This window comes from Diabrotica virgifera, chromosome 4 (genome assembly GCF_917563875.1).
Source record: "Diabrotica virgifera virgifera chromosome 4, PGI_DIABVI_V3a".
Lineage (NCBI taxonomy): Eukaryota > Metazoa > Arthropoda > Insecta > Coleoptera > Chrysomelidae > Diabrotica > Diabrotica virgifera.
In genome coordinates, this window is record NC_065446.1 from 231858618 (window position 1) to 231872967 (window position 14350).

At 33.3% G+C, this 14350-nt stretch overlaps 1 protein-coding gene across 3 annotated transcripts in view; it reads left to right on the forward strand.

Annotated features, from left to right (window-relative positions):
• Positions 1–14350, forward strand: part of LOC114327522 (microtubule-actin cross-linking factor 1) — an 865580-nt gene that overhangs the window by 253218 nt on the left and 598012 nt on the right. The window lies entirely within an intron of this gene.

A 14350-nucleotide genomic window follows, 5' to 3' on the forward strand; every position in this document is an offset into this window, starting at 1 on the left:
AATACACCATATTTACAACATAAATCGTATATTTCGTTAAAACAGGTCATGATATGGTAAACATGACAATGATTAATTAATATTATCTAGGCAAATTCTTTTATCTAAATCGCAATTGTTATATAGGTCATATTAAAAACACCAAAAGTTTGGCAAAAATGTTTTTGCACAATAACCTAAATTATACTATTTCAGTTTAAAGCGGCAAAAATTGCCAATTTAAACGTTTTTAATATGCACATAAACTTAAATGATAAGGATTATATACTTCCAAGTTTTGATAGTAGTATGTAACTACATAGAATAAGGTATCATAAAATTACAATAGGAAACGTCGTATTAGGAAATACAATTTGGTTTTTGGGGCTCAATACAAGTGAGGGGCAGATTGCTTAAGCAGAAAAAGCAATTATAGCGTGGTATATACAAACTAACATGTCGTGGTGACTGTCCAAAAACTTATATCGGTCAAACTGGCAGGACCTTTGACAAACGTATAGCAGAACACAAAAGGGCTTTCAGTAATAGAAAAACACATTCTACGTAAAACACTTCATCTTCTAGATCAGGGGTCACCAATTGGCGGACCGCTGTCCGCATCCGAACCGTAGGCTAGTTTTGTGCGGACCGCGACTAAATTCAGAATATATTGTTTTGCAAAACATTAACATTTAATATTTTAAATAATTACTTTTTTTAAATAATTTCTTTATTTATTCAGTTAATTATTACCAATGTGCTAATTAAATAAGCCAATCATATAGTGCGATACGCAACATATAGTGCGACGCGCCGCCGCGACGGCTTAAGGGTCGAGTGGACGCGCATAATTAACAATTAAAAATAACGGTCCAAATTAAAATAAGCCCTGATTACTCATCAGAATCTTGAAATTTAATGTTTAAACTTCAATTTGCGTACTTGACGACCTCAAAAATAATAATTTACACATGAGTTTTCAAGCTTCGAAAATGCTCATTTTCGCATTTTTCAGAGTTTAAATCGCTTAAAACTCGAAATTGCTATTCAAGCGTGCGCGACACTATTTTCCACCGACATCGACAGTATGGTGCAAATGAAAGGAATAAATTCGTTATTTCGTAAACTGGCGACTTTTAAGGAAAAATCCCGAAACAGGTCGATTTTTATTTTTAAGTAATGATATTGTGGCGTATATGGTATACTAGTGACGTCATCCGTCTGGGCGTGATGACGTAATCGATGATTTTTTTAAATGAGGATAGGGGTCGTGTGGTAGCTAATTTGAAAGGTTCTTCAATTCTCTATTCAATAATGTAAACATTTACATAATTATTTATACAGGGTGTCCTTCTACTTCTTTTTTTGTCAAATAATTTAATTTAATAAAAATTTTTTGGACACCCCGTATAAATAATTACGTAAATGTTTATATTACTGAATAGATAATTGAAGAACCTTTCAAATGAGCTAGCACACGACCCCTATTCTCATTAAAAAAATCATCGATTACGTCATCACGTCCAGATGGATGACGTCACTAGTATACCATATATGCCACAATATCATAACTTAAAAATAAAAATCGACCTGTTTCGGGATTTTTCCTTAAGGCTATGGGTACATAATTCGCAAATATTTTACGTGTATCCCTACTTTTTCTGTCTTTACACGGCAAATTACGTGTAGTAAAATTCACACTGGTGTGGATATGTAAACATTACTAGAATGTCATTCTACTTGAAAATGTCATAATTAATTTAAAGAGATGGCTTTTGAATGTTCTTGGATAACTGTTATTTTTATAATTGCAAATTATTAATTCAGTTAATAAATGTGATAATTTTTTCACTAACTATGTTTTCAGTGATTGTAATAATTTATTTGTACAACAAAAACTAATAATCAATCGAGAAAAGAGGAAAAGTGTTAAAGTGATTTTTTAATAATATGTTGTTATTTTGGAACGCTTACAATTTTGAACATCTCTAACAACAAAATACTTGGATCACAGGATATATCTGATGTATTCTCTGCTTGGATCTTTCACAAATAATACACAATAAATAACTTTTTATTAAGTTCACGTCTTAAATCAATTATTTATCAAATACACTATATATCAATAATATTTAATCAATTTCTCAAAATATTCCCGATGCAATGTCAAATATTTAAAATTGTCAGTGTCTGACTGACAATATATGCTGACAATATTATATTCGGTTGAGTGCGTTGTAAGACAAAGACAGATTTGGAAAATATTACCACGGCATTGTGTTCATTTTTTTCAAATCCTGAAAAAACCAATAAATATTTTTGAAAAATTTAAACGCAGAATGAAAGACTAAATTATTACCGAGGGCCGAAAGTCCCTTAGAATAAATAAAAAGTTTATTTTGAATGAGATATTTGAATTTAAAAATCACACTAAATTTTCTCTTAGTTTTTTCACCCCTGTAACTTATTAAAATAAACATTGTAGAAGTTCTCAGGGACTTTCGGCCCTCGCTAATAACGTAATCTTTCATTCTGCGTTTAAATTTTTCCAAAATACTTATTAGTTTTCTCAGGATTTGAAAAAAATGAATCCCCATTTGAATAGCATTGCAGCCGAAAATACGTTCCGATCCTCTTAAAGTCGCCGGTTTACGAAATAACGAATTTATTCCTTTCATTTGCACCATACTGTCGGTGGAAAATACTGTCGCGCACGCTTGATTAGCAATTAAAAAACAAAGGAGTTTTGAATATTGTATTGCAAAAAACTCTTCGGGATTTCATCAATCGATGTTTAAAGAATATCTACCTACCTTGGCAACATTCAAATTTTCAGTTTTTCACATAGTTTTTGAGGGTTAAAAATGGCCGATTTCGCAATTTTTCAATTTTTAATCGCTTATATGTCAAAAACTATCATTTTTACAGAAAAGTCACTAAAGACCTTTTCTGTTTGGAATGATCCAAAAAACCAAACCAAACCAAAAAACTATTTGTATAACAAGGGAGGAAAGTGCTACTTTTCCTCCCGAGAATGAAGTTTACTGCCCGACGCGTAGCGGAGGGCAGTAATCATTCAAGGGAGGAAAAGGCACTTTACTCCCATGTTATACATATGGGTTTTCCACCTTCCTCAAATAACAAGTCATTTTTTCATTTTTACTTAATTTATTTATGTAACTAACCAACAAAATTTATTAGAACTAAAACAACAAGTAGGTACAATATAACTGTCAACTGTCAAATATAAGTCAAATTATTAATGTAAACATTGTTAAATCAAAATAACAATTTACTGTTTTTTACCATTCTGCAAAATACAGGATGTTTTATAAATAAACGTTAAAATGTATAGATACTTCGTAATAGAAAATAGATATTATACAGGGCGTCAATAAGTTATATTTCATGAATGAAATACCATGACGTCACTTTTACTTTTCCTCCCTAGGGAGGAAAAATATTTTCCTCCCTAGGGAGGAAAAGTACAACTTTGCTCCCTACAATCAGGTCCGGAAAAGTATACTTTCGGTAGAGGTAGGTGGAAAAACTTTTTTCCATGCAAAAAAATAATATTAGGAAAAAAACAAAAAAAAACGTTTAAAAAATTTTTGACCACTTTTTGGTCCTGGCAACATGAGAATTTGTTAAAAGGAGTCCTTTTTGAGTAAGATTGTGCGAAAAATCCGAATCAAAATATTTTTCCTAGCGGATGCGCAGTGGCTTTCTGGACTACTATGGAAATTAATCAATTAAAAAATACAGATTTAATTCCTAATGACCAATTTGAGACAAACAGCTACCCACTCCTTAACGTATTCATTTAAAGACTTGAAAGTGTAAACAAAATAAAATATATTACTTGAGAAAGACATTCTGTCGAATCAGCTGTAGTGACATAATATATTTTGTAGAAATTTTGAAGTTTATCATTGTTTTTTTGTTAAATAAGTATTTTGTTTCCATTATGCCTTTTCTTCTTTATACGAGTCTATGTGTGTATTTTCTTTGCAGTTCATTAGAGAATATCAAAGTAGGTATTTCTTGACGTTCATTTTTTTTATAGGAAAATATTTGCTTAGTCATGTCATAAACAAAATCTAGGGAGGTAGCAATTATTCTGGGCAACTTACGTTAAAATTGGATAAGGAAAATACGATAAGACGGACAAGAAATGACAGAGGCGGCGACAGATGATACAATTTTGTCAAGGGAATAACTACGTAATCATAAATACATACAAACTATCGTTACGAATACTCCTCCTCCTCATTCATTGAGCCATTGTCAGGGACTAATACTCTCAATATTGTTAGCTTGCTGTCTCTGTCTCTATTGGCTGCAATCCTGTTCCAGATGGAGAGATGGACGACTTAATGAAGGGATTTTCCCACCAATCTTCAGTCTTCATTTGATCCGCTGATCGTGTTCAAGAACTTCCTTTTATTACGAAACTAAAGATGATTCACTTGATTACAGAACAGAGCATCTTCTATGTGCTTATACGTATTTCGCGTTTACATTACCCTCTTCGGAGCACCTGTGTAGAGGTACTGGGCATCTACTATGTGCTTATACGTATTTCGGGTTTACCTTATCCTCATCGGAGCACCTGTGTAGAGGCAATAGAAGTGCCTGCCTGGTTATCCCTGGTTTTTGTTGTTGTTTCTAGGTTGCTTGAGAGCCTTTCCTACTTCTTATCGTAAAATGATTGGTTCTGTATCTTTTATTGGATCTTTCATGTATGGACGCACTGTATGCTAGCCCCCTTTTGTGCTTTTTCTTCCAGATGTTTTCTAACTTGTAAACATAGAGTAATTATAAATGTATAAAATTGATGGGCTTCAGGAGTCTTGGAGACCGTATACATACTGCGGTGGTCACAAACAGATAACACATCTTATCGTATACGTACAAAAGTAAATAAGCGGATTAAAAAGGGGAATGTCCTTCTAATGAACTTATATTGTATTCTTTAGGATCTATGGCATACTACCCCTAAAAATCGTACCATTTATATAACGTTTTTTCGGTTTCTCAGCATCTTCGTTTACTTCCAGATTGCTAGAATTCCATATTAAAATTTATAACAATTTTACTAAGGTTCTTGGATCTTATGAGGATAACTTACGATATTTTAAATATTCTTGTTAACGAATTTTAATTTTTTTATTGAATTTAAAAGCTATAAATTGTGCTTAGTTAACAGACTGTGTATGTTATAAATATAACGATTTTTTATGCATACAACAGGTGGGATGTCTTTTAATTAAGAATGAATAAAAATTAAATGAATTTTAATAAACTAAAACTAGTTAAATAATATTAATATTGATTTAAAGTTGTCGAACTTGTTTCTAACAATTTTTTTACATAAAACTAAAAAAGAAGATTTATAGGAAAACTAAAAAAATACAAAGTTAACTTGGTTAACTTGTACTAGTAGTAGACTATAGAATATATACATATTATACAAGAGTACAAGCGAGAAAAAGGTTGTAGGATACAGCCGAACCACAACAGGTCTAAGGCTCGTATAAGAGAAATACTAATGAGAAGCGATTAAGTTAGGGTGACCAAACGTCCCGTAAAAACGGGATTGTCCCGTTTTTTAACGATTTGTCCCGGAGTCCCGAAAAAGTATCTCGGGACGCCTAAATGTCCCGTATTTGCGTTGGGTTGAGTTTTTGTATCTGACTATATTTTCTCTCTTTAATTTTTCTTCAATTTCTGTATTTACTTTCATTCTTATTTCTCCCTCTTTTGTTACATTGTGGCCCAGTATTGTTCTCATTATTTTTCTTTCAAATTTCAGAAGGCTATCTTCCTCTTTCTTGTTAATCGTCGTTGTTTCCATCCCATATGTTACACCAAGTCTTATTAAGGTCTTATATAGGTTCATATTATACTTAGTCTTGCTTCTCAGCAGATTTCTACCGTGTAGATGTTTTTCTGTCCTTCAGAATTCTTTCCTCTATTCTCTCTTATTTTCCGGTTTTCCCTATTTTTACTCCTAAGTAGCTAAAGATAGATACAGTTTCAAATTTATGGTTCTGTGTTATTAGATATTTCTGAGTTGGGTCCTCTTTCCCTATCGCCATGTAGTTTGCTGTGAGCTGGTTTATCTCTAGTCCTATTATTCTCTTCGCTTCCTTATGTAATTTTCCAACTGCAAGGTTTATCTTCGTCTTCGCTGTAATGACTGAATCATCTGCATATGTTACTATTTGAAGTTGATCTGTAATAATGTTTTTGTTTGCAAGTTTGTCATCCTCATGATTACAGATTATGTCAATATTTGATATTGTCAATATCAGTTTAAATACTGTCGGAGAGATAGAGTCACCTTGTTTCACGCCTTTGTGTACATTAGTCTCCTTAGAAGTTGTTACGTTGTAACTGATCTTTGCTCTGGTGTTCTTTAGGTTCACTGTTAGCATATGTCTTAATTTTTCTGAGATTCCAACATTCTCTAGCTGCTCCATCATTTTTGTCCGATTGGTTGTATCAAAAGCGCTTTTGAAATCCATGAATATTAGGTACATTTCTCTGTTGTATTCTCTCGATTTTTGAATTATTTGCTCCACTGTATGTATGGAATTAATCGTCGACCTCCTCCGGTCTGAACCTGTTCTGGTATTTTCCTAATATTCGTTCAGTGCATAATTTAAGTCTTATGTTTAGTAAATTTTCTAGAATGTTATAATATGTGTTGTTTAATAAAGTTATTGCTCTGTAATTCTCGCACTCCTCTAGATCTCCTTTTTTATATATAGGTAGGTACCTACTATAATACCTGCGTTCCAATCGGCTGGTAGTCTGTTTTGTTCATATTTTGTATTAGCTAGTTTACTCCTTTACGTAATTCTCTTCCTCCGTATTTTATTCCACAGTTATTTCATCTTTTGTGAAAATTTTTCCTTCGTCGTTATCTTGTACGACCTTACTTCTTGATCGCAGTGTATTTCCTTCACAGTGAATACCATTTTTTCGTAATATTCTTCCCATATTTTGCTGATCTGTCTGTCCTCAAACAAGGTTTTTCTTTATTTGCTTTTTTTAGTCCTCTTGTTTTAATGCTGGGCTTATTTTTTGCTGCTCTGACTTTTTTGTAAAATTATTGTTGTATTTGATAGTTTTCTCTGTCTTTCTCTGTCTCAGTCATTTTTCTGCTTTTTATTTGTTGAGTTGGCATTGTTTCTCGATATTTTGTATTCTTCCCTGTTTTGTTCTGACGGGTTGTTGATCCATGCCATTCTGGCGGAGTTTTATAGTTTTCTGTTTGGCAGTCCTGATCGTACGTAAATTACATATTCAAAAGTAAATTGAAAAGGATTTATAGATCCCAAATTAGCTAAAAGACCATGTTTTAATTTCCCCTACCTGTTTTGGTATCGCTCCAAACCCTCCTTGGCAGTGGCGCACCCAGAGGGGTTTTGGGGGTTAAATCCCCAGGGCATATGAAAAATATACAAAAAAAGAATGTGTGTGTACTTTGTACGCACGTAAGAAGTTATACTTCTATTATATGATTTAAACGAAATTAATATACTTTTTATTTATATTTTGTTTAAATATTAAACTAATTTATACTTACTACTTCTCAAACATTTTTATTAGAACAGTGCCAAAAATTAAAATATTAAAAGAATAAAACACACACAAACACATTAAACAAGCCACAAATGATGTCTGAACATTAATTGTCGAAAAATTTTTTAACTAAATACGTATTTTCTGAAAATACAATTATATAATAAATATACTTACAATCATATAATGTATTAAAAAAAACAAAAAAGAAAGTTTCTATTGGGACTCGAACCAGCGCTGATAAGAGCGGTTGGTTTTGGAATTCATTCGCCTTCTCCGCTTAGCCACGGACACTATGTGTCATTATTTACGAAGATCGACTAACTAAACGGATTAAACTTGTGATATTTTGAAAATTGATCAAATTATTTTAATTTTGAATTGAAATGATTTAGAATTGATAAAATACAACAAAACATAGAGTAAAAAAACAATATATTAGGTGCATATTGATAGAAATTTTGATGGTAATCAAATTATATAAATAAAAGTATTACATACTATGTATTTTGGCAGATCAAATAGGTAGGTTTATACCCATGATACATTAACAATTATTACGTACCTGTTGCTTTTAAAAACTATTTAAAAGTCACTACAATATTATAAACTTTTTTGTTTCTGTCCTCACAACAATAAAACTAATATATTATACATTTGTTTACCTTTACCTTTACCTCCAAACCACAGCTGCCATATCGGATAATTTTTGACATGTCATTTGAACATCCAATCAGAACACAGTTATAATGCGCATGCGCCGGGCTGATAGGTTTTAACATATAAAAAAATCACCCTCTATCGCCGGTAAAGAAGTATAACTTCAAAAATCGTAGGAAAATATAACATGTCTTTCACAAACAATACAAAAAAAATTCGACGCCCAACCAACCCTCTTCGCCCAGAGAAAAATTCTAGGTGCGCCACTGCTCCTTGGATTTGTCCCGTTTTTTCAAGTTTATGATTTGGTCACCCTAGATTAAGTACACTGCTATAAAGATTAGTTGAAAATCTAGCTCTTCGGTTTGCTAGAGCTTCTCGATACAATACAATATCGGTACTTTTTATTTATTGAGTATTGTATTGGTTATGCTAATGAAATATCGTATCGTGTATCGATATCGGCAATACTTTCTTATAAAAATATCGTATTGATATTGATTTCGATACGATATCGATACAATACTCGATAAAATATCGACATAACAAGGTTTAAATAAATAAAAAAAAACGATTATCTATTCATTTATCACTAAATCTCTATCATTATCTATATTAAAATATACAAGAAACAGGATAAATTACATTGTAATCTCACATTATCCTTTAAAGAGCTCTTCATCCATATGTTCACACAAATGACTTCTTTGATAGATTTTATCTTTTAAAGAGCATCTTTTATTCGTTAGTAGCGCTGCTTCAGAAAATAGCCGCTCGACTGGTACGGACGTCGCTTGGACACACAAAATATCCCTAGCGACCCTAGCCAACCAAGATAAAACGGGGAAAACACTACTAAATGATTTCCATCATAATAAAATATTTGTGTCTGATCCAGGTCTTGGATATTGCAAGTAGTTTTCAATTTCCTTTTCAAAAACATCGATATTATCTGATGATTTTAAAAATAAAATATCGAAATAGATTGACTTTTGGGTTCATCATCCTTCTCTCTCGCACTAATGGAGAGCATACGCGCTTGTGCGTCTTATAACTCTTATAATAGTTTAACTGAATAATAGGCCTTATGCAGCACTCACTTGGTGTTTTATGTATTTTTTTCGATATCGACATTCTTCTGCTACACGGATCACGGAGCACCAACGTATGGATACGTACCTTTAGACGATTTAAGGATGAGGAATTCTTCTTCTTCAGGTGCCATCTCCGCTACGGAGGTTGGCAATCATCATAGCTATTTTAATTTTTGAGGCAGTAGCTCTAAATAGTTGTTTTGAGCTGCATCCAAACCATTCACGCACGTTCTTCAGCCATGAAATTCGTCTTCTTCCGATGCTTCTTCTGCCATCTATCTTTCCTTGCATTATGAGTCGCAGGATGCCAGTACTTGATTGTTTGTAACTATCTACTCAGAAAACCCTCATAATTCTTCTATAGATCCATATTTCAAAGGCGTTAAGTCGTCTCATTGTCTCTAGATTTAACGTCCATGATTGCACTCCATAGTATAGTACACTGTATACGAAACATTTTGTTAGGCGTACTTTAAGAGCTAATGTTAAATCTTTACTACATAGGACCTTTTTCATTTTCAAAAAATTAGAATGTGCTTTTTCGATTCTGACTTTGATTTCTTCAGTGTAATCATTATTTTCTGTTATAGGTGTTTGTAAGTGTACTTTTTTACTCTTTCGATCTGCTGGCCCTCTACTATCAAGGATGAGGAATAAAATCGGGTAAAACTTGATAACCAAATAATTGTATCTGGGATATTTTGAGGAGCTTTAAAGTTATACGTTTGTGTTGTGCCATTTTTATTGCAAGACTCACTTCAAATAATTTTGAAATTCTTCCTCACTGGCTCATATTATAATTCTTCTTCTTAAGGTGCCGAAACCGCTTGTCGATCGTTGGCTCTCATGTTGTCCAACATATTAACAATCATTGTCTTATTTACAGCCGCACGAAATACATAGTTCAGTGCTAGTTTTCCCAAACCATTGGCGTAGGTTTTTAAGCCAAGAAGTTGTACGGCGGCCCACACTTCTTTTTCCCATTATTTTACCTTGCATGACAAGGTGAAGTATGTCATATTTTTCTGGGTGACGCATTATATGACCAAAGTATTCCAATTTGCACCTTTTAACCGCGTTCACTACTTCGCAACTTTTATTCAAACGTTGCAAAACCCTTTCGTTTGTAACTCTTTCTACCCAACTGATCTTCAGAATACGGCGGTAGACCGACATCTCAAATACTTCTAGGTTTTTTAAAATCGATTCTGTCAGGATCCATGCTTCAACCCCGTAAAGTAGTACTGGGAATATATAACATCGAACCATTCTTATGCGAAGCTCCAAATTTAGATCATGACTGCACAGGATTTTCTTAAATTTCATAAAACTTGTTCTTGCTTTGGCAATTCTACTTTTTATTTCTGTACTAGGGTTCCAGCTTTCATTAATATGAGTACCCAGATATACAAGATTACTTACTCGTTCAATTGAGTCATTACCGATTGTTACGTTATAGTTATTATTATTTACGGCTGCCTGTTTACTAATTACCATAAACTTTGTTTTTCGTGCGTTGAGTTTGAGTCCATATATCGCGCAGAATGCCACCATTCGGTTCAATAATGCTTGAAGATGTTCAATTGATCCTGTCAGTAACAAGGTGTCATCTGCTTATCTGATATTGTTCATAAGCATACCATTAATGAGTATTCCCTCTTTTGCGTTTTCCAACACTTCATTTAAGATTGTTTCAGCGTAAAGATTAAACAACATTGGTGACAATATACAGCCTTGTCGAACTCCACGCTTGATTTTTACTTTTTCAGAGCACTGATTCCCAACCCTAACACATGCAGCCTGGCCCCAATAGAAATTTGCGATTATTCTAATGTCCCTACCGTCCAGACCGGTAGTTTTGAGAATATGTACCATTTTTTCATGGCGAACTTTATCAAAGGCCTTTTCAAAATCAAACGCGCACATGAAAACGTCATGATTTACATCTCTGCATCTTTGAATTAAAACTTGGGTTGCGAATAGTGCATCGCGCGTTCCAAGGCCACAGCGAAAACTGAATCGAGTACTTGAGATTCTTTCCTCAATTTTTCTAAATGTTCTTTGATGAATTATTCTGAGAAAAGTTTTCAATACATGACTCTAGGCTGATGGTGCGATAGTCGCTGCATTTTGTGGCTCTACGTTTTTTTGGTAGTACAACAAATGAGGATTTAAGCCAATCTTTAGGAATTTTTCCGCTTTCGTAGATTAAGTTGAATAATTTCGTAAGTATCTTAATGCCCTCGGTACCTAAAAGCTTTAGTGTTTCTACGTAAATCCCATCTGGTCCGATCGCCTTGCCTTTTGCGTTCTTTATAGCGTATTGCACTTCTGCCTTAGTTATTGAAGTACCGCTTATGTCATTTAGCGTTTCTAGTTCGCTTCTTTCATCATCCAATAATTCCTTTATATATTCTGTGCATCGTATTAGTTGACCTTCGATATCGATTATAATTTTTCCGTTTTTATCTTCGATTAGTGGAGGATTACATTGTTTATTCAGTCCTGCAACTTCTTTCAGTTTTTTTGTGAATATTCAATGCGTCATAGATACGCTCGTAGTTCTGAATTTCTTTACATTGTTGTTTATGCCACTCTGATTTAGCTTACTGTTTAGCTTTTTGGATTCTGTCAGATTAGTATTCTTATAACAGCGAGGCATTAATAATTTTCATACTATGTAGTATAAAAATATCGATTTTTCGATCTTGTATTAAAATATTATAATTCGGTCTGTTTTGCCACTGTATAAAATAGGACATGCATAAAATGGTCTGTGATGGTTGTTAATGGTCTGTAAAATGAGAATAACTAACGTTTTTAGTTTATTCTTCCAGTTCAATGTATGCAAGACCCTATCGTTAGGCAATAAAACTTGCTAGCGTCATTTCGGATGCAAAGTTCGTAAAAAAGCTGAAATCTTGTCAAACAGGAAATAGTTTATGGGGTAGACCAAAAAGGTGTGTTTGTTATGTTAAAGTTGCTGTGAGAGGAAGACATAAAACGGTAATATAAAACTCGACTTCTTCGTTACTCGTTTGCTCGGAAATTATTCATTTTAACAGAAATTTAATATTATGCATAGTGCACAGAAATATACAGAATGTCCACATGCACAGCACAATAACATTGCAAATGTTGATTGCATTTATGTCAATTTGAGATAAATTTCTTCACAAAGCTTTCTATCGGAGCGAGAATTCTCCAAAGGCTTGATATTTTTTCAATTTAGGTAAATAAATAGGTACGATCAATTTTTTTAACAGTAAAATTTTCTTTATGTTTTTGACTTGCCTGGAGCTTGATTTCTCTTCAGCACCCTCTGACAAACCAAAGACAAGGCAATGAAGTATCGGTCCTTTCTAGCAAAACGTCGAAGTTGTAGATTTTAGTCACATATTTCTAATGACAAAGATTAATGGATAGCAGGATCTATCAACGAGGACAAAAGCCTAAAGAGCGGCGCATTAAAAAGAAAAAAACGAAAAAACCTGTTGATTATTATGGTGAATCAACATTTGAACTGTCTAATAATTATTCACTATAGCAGCGGTTCCCAACCTTTTCTAGCTTGAGGCACGCTAACTTAAAAACTGGTTCAGCCACGGCACACTTGGGTAAATAATCTCTATAATGATAGTGAGCATAATAAAATTTCGCGGAACACCTACAGGGACTTCACGGCACACCAGTTAGAAATAAACGAAAATATCTATAGTCAGCGATTCACCCTATTGAAACAATCTGGTTGAAAATTAACAAAAGCAAATGCCAGCCATTTCTCACATAAGAGCAGGAAATAACGAACTAAATCTGAGTATTAATTTTTCCAACTTTAAAAACCGCCCAAACATTTATAAACCTGGGTACACGTTCTGAATTAATTAACAACGCACCAGGAGAGATCAAGAGACACTTGGTAATCGGAAACTATATTGGCTCTTGTTCACACGTACAGAGTGACATGTATATCCTGTCCAGATCTGATAAAGTATGTTTAATAAAATGAGTAATTTTTTTTTAAATGAAGTAAAAAGTAAAAAAAGATAGACGTACTCACAATAATTTTTAATTATCACTTCGACGACCGGTTTCGATCTCTACAATATACAGATCATCTTCAGGTCAGCGTTACAAGTGATTAAATGCTACAGAGTTAGAACAGTGTCTGGTTGTAATAAAAGATGCTAATAGAAAGCGAAAATTTTGAAAAGTATGTAAATGTTGACATTTTTGAACAAAAAACAAATATATACGCCTGCATGCATACCCATGAGCAAACAAGTACATACTCATAAGCCCGCACACGCATGTAAATGCATGAAGTTTATGAATATTTGTTAAAATTTGATCTACTTACATGCCGTTGCCAGGAATGATTTGTAAGGTCATCAGTAACATGATTTCAAGTCCAGATTATGCTAGCAGGATAACTAACTAGGTAAAGGACTGGGTATGCGGATATGCTTCGTAGGTTAATACACAGTATATCGGGATAGTTCTTGAAGGTTAACCTACGAAGCATGTCCGCATACCCAGTCCTTTATCTAGTTATCCTGCTAGCATAATCTGGACTTGGAATCATGTTACTGATGACCTTACAAATCATTACTTGCAACGGCATGTAAGTAGATCAAATTTTAACAAATATTCATAAACCTCATGCATTTACATGCGTGTGTGGGCTTATGAGTAATTGTTTGCTCATGGGTATGCATGCATATGTATTTGTTTTTTGTTAAAAAATGTCAACATTTACATAGTTTTCAAAATTTTGGCTTTCTATTAGCATCTTTTAGTACAACCAGACACTGTTCTAACTTTGGCTTTCTTTAATTGTAGCATTTAATCACTTGTAACGCTGACCTGAAGATGATCTGTATATTGTAGAGATTGAAACCGGTCGTCGAAGTAAATTAAATTATTGTGAGTACGTCTGTCTTTTTTTGCCTTTTACTTAATTTAAAATGAACTCACATATATGTAACCCATTCAACATTTGAATTTTTTTTACTTTGATGGAA